Source organism: Paramisgurnus dabryanus, unplaced genomic scaffold, assembly GCF_030506205.2.
Source record: "Paramisgurnus dabryanus unplaced genomic scaffold, PD_genome_1.1 h2tg000293l_1_42999__unordered_in_group16, whole genome shotgun sequence".
Lineage (NCBI taxonomy): Eukaryota > Metazoa > Chordata > Actinopteri > Cypriniformes > Cobitidae > Paramisgurnus > Paramisgurnus dabryanus.
The window spans coordinates 20001-27500 of record NW_027394177.1 but is presented as its reverse complement, the minus strand read 5'-3'; positions in this window follow the sequence as shown (position 1 = coordinate 27500).

Sequence of the window (7500 nt, the reverse complement as noted above, 5' to 3'; positions counted from 1 at the left end):
CCTTGGATGATTTACCATTCGTAATAAGAATCGTCACTACCTCAGTGCAGAGGGACTTTTTCGAGGCATTTGTGTCCGCTCGAGAGGCCTCTCGCTGGGCTCGAGAGGTCCTGGGATCCGGTAGCCTATCACCTTGGAGAGTCAGCGAGGTGCTCTTCCCTATATACCCGATGGCACCTGTTCGGGCCACCGTCCCCTGCTGGACGGGGCCCGGCTCTGTACCGCCCCAGACAGAGCGCCTTCGTCGGTCACGAAGGCAGGGTCGTGGACCCTGGAAGCGCACGAGCCACCCGACTCGGCTTCCATAGCGGCTGGCGGCCCTGGCCCGCCCGAGACGAAGCGCCTTCGTCGGTCAGACAGATAGGGTCGAGGACCCTGGAAGTGCGAGAGCCACCCGACTCGACTTCCACGGCGGCCCGGAGGCCGGGCCCGTCCCCGTCCGTGCCCGGGGACGGGGCACCTTCGTCGGTCAAACGCGTTGGTCTTGGACCCTGGAAGTGCACGAGCCACCCGACTCGACTTCCATAGCGGTCGGCGGCCCCGTACCGCCCCAGACAGAGCACCTTCGTCGGTCACGAAGAGAGGGTCTTGGACCCTGGAAGTGCACGAGCCACCCGACTCGACTTCCATAGCGGTCGGCGGCCCTGTCCCGCCCCAGACGATGCACCTTCGTCTGTCACACAGATAGGGTCTTGGACCCTGGAAGCCGTCCCCCTCGACTTCCGTAACGGTCGGCGGCCCTGTCCCGCCGCAGACGGGTCACCACTCCGTCTGTCTGTAGGGTCTTGGACCCTGGAAGCCGCCCCACTCGACTTCCATCGCGGTCGGCGGCCCTGGCCCGCCGCAGACGGGTCGCCACTCCGTCTGTCTGTAGGGTCTTGGACCCTGGAAGCCGCCCCACTCGACTTCCATCGCGGTCGGCGGCCCTGGCCCGCCGCAGACGGGTCGCCACTCCGTCTGTCTGTAGGGTCTTGGACCCCGGAAGCCGCCTCACTCGACTTCCATCGCGGTCGGCGGCCCTGTCCCGCCGCAGACGGTGTGCCACTCCGTCTGTCACACAGATACATAAGGGTGTCTCGGAACCCCGGACGCCGACCGAGACGAAACGCGTGGGGTCGGTGCGCCCGAGAGGGTAGGGTGCCCCGGGGCCGGCCGCTCGCCCGACCGGCTTCCGGGACTCCTTGACCGCTCGGGAGACCTATCCACGCGCCCCGCCCGACCGGCGGCCGGGGGCCCTCGACCGCCACACGCGTACCGACGACCGGGGGGTTTCCGTTTTACGGCCGACGCCGAGATCCTTCGACGGTTCCAACATGGGTTGTTACGCTTTTGTGTTCGCCCGTGTCTGAGCATATATGGTCGGGTCGAACCTTTGAGGCCGTAGCCTGGAGATCCAGGGCGGATCTTATCTCACAACACGTGTGTCTTTGAGGCCGTAGCCTAGATCCAGAGACTTTAGGATCTTTTTAGCAGTTTTAAGGCCGTAGCCTTGATCCAGGGCGGATCTTTTGAGCAGCTTTAAGGCCGTAGCCTTGATCCAGGGCGGATCTTTTCACAGGTTTTAAGCCGAAGCGCCTTGATCCAGGGACTTTTGGATCTTTTTTTGCCGTTTTTAGGCCGTAGCCTTGATCCAGGGCGGATCGTTTTGCGGCCGTAGCCGAGTTCCATCACCCAAGGTAGCTTTAGTTTTTAGGCATTAGCCTTGATGATCCAGGGCGGATCGTTTTGCGGCCGTAGCCGAGTTCCATCACCCAAGGTAGCTTTAGTTTTTAGGCATTAGCCTTGATATGATCCAGGCCGGATCTTTCCGCCTAGGCGGCATGCGGATATGGGTTACCCGTCTTTCGACACTCGCCCGGGGCGCTGCCTCACATCAGACGCCCTTCGTCCGTTCCAACCGTTCCAGTTCTTTTAACGGTTTTTCGTTCATCGCACACCGACGCGCACAGACCTTTCTTGGGATCTGCCGCAGGGAGGGAGGACGCTGGAGGTCCACTTTCGAAGCAACCCATCCCTATATACCCGATGGCACCTGTTCAAACGACCGCCCCTTGAGAGAAGGGGCCCTTCCCGTGGCTCGTCCGGGAGGAGGCGCCCGCGTCGGAAGGCGCCGTAAGGTCGGAGACCCTGGAAGTGCACGAGTCACCCGCTTTTACCTCCAGGCCCTCTGTCGTACTTCTCGTGTCCGCTCACGAGACCTCGTTTCGGCTTTATGGAAGTGCACGAGTCACCCGCTTTTGCCTTTTCTGGAAGTGCACGAGTCACCCGCTTTTGCTTCCAGGCCCTCTGTCGTACTTCTCGTGTCCGCTCACGAGACCTCTCTTCGGCCTGGGGGTGCGCCACGTACACCCCCGCGTCCGCATTCGAGTCACCTCTTCGGGCTCATGAGGTAGGGTCGGTGACCCTGGAAGTCAGAGACTTCCAGGCCTTCTGTCGTACACCCTCGCGTCCGCTCACGAGACCTCTCTTCGGCCTGGGGGTGCGCCACGTACACCCTCCCGCGTCCGCTTTCGAGTCACCCATCTGGGCTACGGAGGTAGGGACGTGTGCCCTGGAAGAACCAGACTTCCAGGAGGGAGGGCCGCCCTGTCAGGCCCGCTTTCGAGTCACCCATCTGGGCTACGGAGGTAGGGACGGGTGCCCTGGAGGAACCAGACTTCCAGGAGGGAGGGCCGCCCTGTCAGGCCCGCTTTCGAGTCACCCATCTGGGCTACGGAGGTAGGGACGGGTGCCCTGGAGGAACCAGACTTCCAGGAGGGAGGGCCGCCCTGTCAGGCCCGCTTTCGAGTCACCCATCTGGGCTACGGAGGTAGGGACGTGTGCCCCGGAGGAACCGGACTTCCAGGAGGGAGGGCCGCCCTGTCAGGCCCGCCTCGGAGTCACCTCTCTGGGCTAAGGAGGCAGGGACGTGTGCCCTGGAGGAACCAGACTTCCAGGAGGGAGGGCCGCCCTGTCAGGCCCGCTTTCGAGTCACCCATCTGGGCTACGGAGGTGGGGACGGGTGCCCTGGAGGAACCAGACTTCCAGGAGGGAGGGCCGCCCTGTCAGGCCCGCCTCGGAGTCACCTCTCTGGGCTAAGGAGGCAGGGACGTGTGCCCTGGAGGAACCAGACTTCCAGGAGGGAGGGCCGCCCTGTCAGGCCCGCTTTCGAGTCACCCATCTGGGCTACGGAGGTGGGGACGGGTGCCCTGGAGGAACCAGACTTCCAGGAGGGAGGGCCGCCCTGTCAGGCCCGCCTCGGAGTCACCTCTCTGGGCTAAGGAGGCAGGGACGTGTGCCCTGGAGGAACCAGACTTCCAGGAGGGAGGGCCGCCCTGTCAGGCCCGCCTCGGAGTCACCTCTCTGGGCTAAGGAGGCAGGGACGTGTGCCCTGGAGGAACCAGACTTCCAGGAGGGAGGGCCGCCCTGTCAGGCCCGCTTTCGAGTCACCCATCTGGGCTACGGAGGTAGGGACGTGTGCCCTGGATGAACCGGACTTCCAGGAGGGAGGGCCGCCCTGTCAGGCCCGCTTTCGAGTCACCCATCCGGGCTACGGAGGTAGGGACGTGTGCCCTGGAGGAACCAGACTTCCAGGAGGGAGGGCCGCCCTGTCAGGCCCGCCTCGGAGTCACCTCTCTGGGCTAAGGAGGCAGGGACGTGTGCCCTGGAGGAACCAGACTTCCAGGAGGGAGGGCCGCCCTGTCAGGCCCGCCTCGGAGTCACCTCTCTGGGCTAAGGAGGCAGGGACGTGTGCCCTGGATGAACCGGACTTCCAGGAGGGAGGGCCGCCCTGTCAGGCCCGCTTTCGAGTCACCCATCTGGGCTACGGAGGTAGGGACGTGTGCCCTGGAGGAACCAGACTTCCAGGAGGGAGGGCCGCCCTGTCAGGCCCGCCTCGGAGTCACCTCTCTGGGCTAAGGAGGCAGGGACGTGTGCCCTGGATGAACCGGACTTCCAGGAGGGAGGGCCGCCCTGTCAGGCCCGCTTTCGAGTCACCCATCTGGGCTACGGAGGTAGGGACGTGTGCCCTGGAGGAACCAGACTTCCAGGAGGGAGGGCCGCCCTGTCAGGCCCGCCTCGGAGTCACCTCTCTGGGCTAAGGAGGCAGGGACGTGTGCCCTGGAGGAACCGGACTTCCAGGAGGGAGGGCCGCCCTGTCAGGCCCGCTTTCGAGTCACCCATCTGGGCTACGGATGGTAGGGACGTGTGCCCCGGAGGAACCAGACTTCCAGGAGGGAGGGCCGCCCTGTCAGGCCCGCCTCGGAGTCACCTCTCTGGGCTAAGGAGGCAGGGACGTGTGCCCTGGAGGAACCGGACTTCCAGGAGGGAGGGCCGCCCTGTCAGGCCCGCTTTCGAGTCACCCATCTGGGCTACGGAGGTAGGGACGGGTGCCCCGGAGGAACCAGACTTCCAGGAGGGAGGGCCGCCCTGTCAGGCCCGCCTCGGAGTCACCTCTCTGGGCTAAGGAGGCAGGGACGTGTGCCCTGGAGGAACCGGACTTCCAGGAGGGAGGGCCGCCCTGTCAGGCCCGCTATCGAGTCACCCATCTGGGCTACGGAGGTGGGGACGTGTGCCCTGGAGGAACCAGACTTCCAGGAGGGAGGGCCGCCCTGTCAGGCCCGCCTCGGAGTCACCTCTCTGGGCTACGGAGGTAGGGACGTGTGCCCTGGAGGAACCGGACTTCCAGGAGGGAGGGCCGCCCTGTCAGGCCCGCCTCGGAGGCCTCCCCTCGGGCAGGGGAGGCAGGGTCGGGGACCCTGGAGGAACCGGACTTCCAGGAGGGAGGGCCGCCCTGTCAGGCCCGCCTCGGAGGCCTCCCCTCGGGCAGGGGAGGCAGGGTCGGGGACCCTGGAGGTGCCGGACCTCCAGGGGGACGGAGGCCGAACCCGTGGCCGGGGAGGGTGAGCCTTGCCGGGCTAGGCTCGCGCGGGTTCGAAGGCCTGGTTCGAGAGGACCCCTTCCCCTATATACCCGATGGCACCTGTTCACACTACTGCCCTTTCGAGAGGGGACCCCGACCGGTCCGCGGCCGGGACGGCGCACCTCGGTCGGCCTCGGCGAGTGGGTCGGGGTGCCTGGAGGTGCGCGAGCGGCCCGCCTGGAAGTGCGCGAGCCACCCGACTCTGGCGGCCGGCGCCCCCGGGCCCGTGCCCGCGGCCGACTCGTCTGACCCGGCATCGTCAAGGTCACCAATACCACGGAGCGTCTACGACGCCCCGTTTCCGAGATATCGGCCAATGAACTGCCGGGCGCCGTATCTCGGCCGGGGAAGGTCCTACGGACTCGGGGCCGGGCTCGTCGGAAAGGTCTCGCCCGGGGCTTTCCGACGAGACCGGCCGCGGGTCCGTGCGACCCCGGGGGCCCGAGATACTTCCGGTCGAAAATTCGAATTTCGTTACCGCGCTGCTCCGGCGCCCCGGGTCCGGGGCCTTCGCCCTTCGGGTGGGTGGCTCCTCCGCGGGGGGCCTTTCGAACGAGCCCACCCGCGCGTCGCTAGCCCTTTCCGGGGCCGAGATACGGCCTACCCCCGCGGGATTTTCCCACGGCCGTTTCTCGGGCGCCTCGGGTCCGGGGCCTTCGCCCTTCGGGTCGGTCGCTATGCCGGAGGGGAGCTTTCGAACGAGCCCTCCCTCGAGTCTCTGGCCCTTTCCCGGGCCGAGATACGGGCGGGTGGTCGCGGAATTTTCGCTCGTCCGGGGCTCCGGCGCCCCTAGCGTCCGCCTCGGAGGTCGCCCGGACGCGCGGCCGGTCTCGTTCGAAAGGTCCGTCCCGGGGCTTTCCGACGAGCCCGGCCTCGGGTCCGTGCGACCCCGCCCGCCGGAGATACGTCCGGTCGAAGCTCGCGGAAATTCCCGCGGCCGTATCTCGGGCGCCTCGGGTCCGGGGCCTTCGCCCTTTGGGTCGGTCGCTCCGCCGGAGGGGGCCTTTCGAACGAGCCTACCCGCGAGCCTCTAGCCCCTTCCCCGGCCGAGATACGGCGGTCTGTGCCCGGATTTTCCCACGGCCGTTTCTCGGGCGCCTCGGGTCCGGGGCCTTCGCCCTTCGGGTCGGTCGCTATGCCGGAGGGGAGCTTTCGAACGAGCCTACCCGCGAGCCTCTAGCCCTTTCCCCGGCCGAGATACGGCGGTCTGTGCCCGGATTTTCCCACGGCCGTTTCTCGGGCGCCTCGGGTCCGGGGCCTTCGCCCTTCGGGTCGGTCGCTATGCCGGAGGGGGGCTTTCGAACGAGCCTACCCGCGAGCCTCTAGCCCTTTCCCCGGCCGAGATACGGCGGTCCCTCCCCGGATTTTCCCACGGCCGTTTCTCGGGCGCCTCGGGTCCGGGGCCTTCGCCCTTCGGGTCGGTCGCTATGCCGGAGGGGAGCTTTCGAACGAGCCTACCCGCGAGCCTCTAGCCCTTTCCCCGGCCGAGATACGGCGGTCTGTGCCCGGATTTTCCCACGGCCGTTTCTCGGGCGCCTCGGGTCCGGGGCCTTCGCCCTTCGGGTCGGTCGCTATGCCGGAGGGGGGCTTTCGAACGAGCCTACCCGCGAGCCTCTAGCCCTTTCCCCGGCCGAGATACGGCGGTCCCTCCCCGGATTTTCCCACGGCCGTTTCTCGGGCGCCTCGGGTCCGGGGCCTTCGCCCTTCGGGTCGGTCGCTATGCCGGAGGGGAGCTTTCGAACGAGCCTACCCGCGAGCCTCTAGCCCTTTCCCCGGCCGAGATACGGCGGTCTGTGCCCGGATTTTCCCACGGCCGTTTCTCGGGCGCCTCGGGTCCGGGGCCTTCGCCCTTCGGGTCGGTCGCTATGCCGGAGGGGGGCTTTCGAACGAGCCTACCCGCGAGCCTCTAGCCCTTTCCCCGGCCGAGATACGGCGGTCCCTCCCCGGATTTTCCCACGGCCGCAGCACGGGCGCCTTTGCTCGGATCGACTCGCCCTTTGGGTCGGTCGCTCCACGCGAGGGGACCTTTCGAACGAGCCTACCCGCGAGCCTCTAGCCCTTTCCCCGGCCGAGATACGGCGGTCCCTCCCCGGATTTTCCCACGGCCGCAGCTCGGGCGCCCTTGCTCGGATCGACTCGCCCTTCGGGTCGGTTGCTCTACCGGAGCGGCCCTATCCAACGAGCCAACCCGCTTCTCTCTAACCCTAAGCCCGGCCGAGATACGGCGGTCCCTCCGCGGATTTTCCCACGGCCGCAGCTCGGGCGCCTTTGCTCGGATCGACTCGCCCTTTGGGTCGGTTGCTCTACCGGAGCGGCCCTATCCAACGAGCCAACCCTCGTCTCTCTAACCCTAAGCCCGGCCGAGATACGGCGGTCCCTCCGCGGATTTTCCCACGGCCGCAGCTCGGGCGCCTTTGCTCGGATGAACTCGCCCTTTGGGTCGGTTGCTCTACCCGAGCGGACCTTTCCAACGAGCCAACCCTCGTCTCTCTAACCCCAAGCCCGGCCGAGATACGGGGTACCACCGCCTGACCTTTAAACGGCCGTAACTCGGGCGCCTTTGCTCGGATCGACTCGCCCTTTGGGTCGGTTGCTCTACC